The sequence below is a fragment of the Protopterus annectens genome, chromosome 4.part1 (genome assembly GCF_019279795.1).
Source record: "Protopterus annectens isolate FY-2018-M chromosome 4.part1, PAN1.0, whole genome shotgun sequence".
Lineage (NCBI taxonomy): Eukaryota > Metazoa > Chordata > Ceratodontiformes > Protopteridae > Protopterus > Protopterus annectens.
Genome location: NC_056734.1, coordinates 791,236,860 through 791,238,797, shown reverse-complemented (window position 1 = coordinate 791,238,797; position 1,938 = coordinate 791,236,860).

Here is a 1,938-nt window from a genome sequence, read left to right as displayed (position 1 = left end):
TTTAGAAGAAAACCTGGTTTGCAGTTATTAGCAGTTACTATTAATTAAATTCAGTGTTAAATTAGAAAAGTGTGTTGCTGTGTTTCAGTTTTTCATTCCATATTATATTTATCATGGGCAGCAGCTGGCTTGTGTGGCTATGGCTATATATATATATATATATATATATATATATATATATATATATATATATATAATCGAGAGTGAGCGAGCGAGCAAGGGAGCTACATGCAGATAGATTGAAATATACACACACGTACATATATTTGTACACAAAACTCCAAGCACACACACACACATACACACACACATACACACACACACACACACACACACACACACACACACACACACACACACACACACACACCAAAAACGCATTATTTCTCAGCTATACCTCGTTATGAAGAATGTTACTAATTTTAGTCTTAAACATACACTTAGGTTTTTAATACATGAATGTTGTATGTAGCTACTGTTGAACATTTTATCTGTTGAAGTCTTTGGTCATGTTTTGGAAAGCACTTATTTATTTTGTTTAAAACCTCAAAGTGTGGCATCTCTGCTGGTGTTTTTATTTTCTTTTAAAATATGATATGAGGTGAAATTTGTTTCAAGGCTGCTTATCTTATACACACACATACACACACACACACACACGCACACGCGCACGCGCACACGCACACGCACACACACACGCGCACACGCACACGCGCACATGCACACGCGCACACACACACACACACACACACACACACACACACACACACACACACACACACACACACACACACAGGCACACACTTTGCATTTTCAAAGATATGTATATTTTAATGCACCACAAAGCTAATACAGGGCAATGATGGTCAAGTAGCACAGATCATACACCACCAAATGCTACAGAAATGAAATTAGGACAGCATATTTCTAGACTTCTGCAGTGTTCGTATACTGATACAATTATGAAAACTACAAAAAGTACAGTGTCAAGGCATTGCTACTAGTATACCATTTTACCTCAAAATTATAGAAACATAACCATCATACAGTCTCATTTCTTTTATTAATAATGGGTTCCATATGATAGCATTGTGAATATAATGTCTATATTATTATTCAAATTGTTCAAATGATTATGTTGTGTAGGGCACAACATTTTTATTTTGTTACATCACCCACGACATGGCTGATAGTAAAGGTTTAGATCAGTTATAGTCATACCTCTCAAATTTTACCATAGAGTTACAGATAAATTAAAAATAATTAGGGAAATGGCCTCACATTATGTACACATTTAAAAAGCTGATGCTTTAAATTATAATTTCTCAAAATAATTTTCAATTTTAGGTAGGATGGAGCAATAATATAAGACAAAATAAGGACATTCCTCTTTAAATCTGCACAGTTGACAGATATGGTTATGCTACCTGGTAACAAATTAACTGATAAGTAAAAAATAAGGAAGCAAGATTGATTCCAGCCTACTTGAAGAAGTGGAAATAAGCAAAATTGAGAGCAAAAGGATCCATAACTGACTGAGGAGGTTGGAATGAAATTCAGAAAGTATCTGTAATGCAGGTTCATTCCTATACTTTGCATGCTCTATAAAGAACCTTAACTTAAATGTACTTTCATGAGTTTAGTGCTTTGAAATATATGCAATAGATGAATCTCTGGTGTTTGGCATTTACTTTGGTGAAGAAAAAGCCAATATCGATGATCTCTGGCTGACTAAGTTTGCAGATGACTACAAGCTTGGAGAAATTATTGAATTTCCAAAAGACTTAGCCATCTGGCAGAAAGGTTTCTCCCAAATAAATAACTGGAACCAGAATAATTGACTGAAACTAAATCCAAAAAATGCAATATTGTATCTTTTGACGAGTGATCTACCGCAGGGAACTAACACATTGACAATATGCCATTGAGTGATGATAC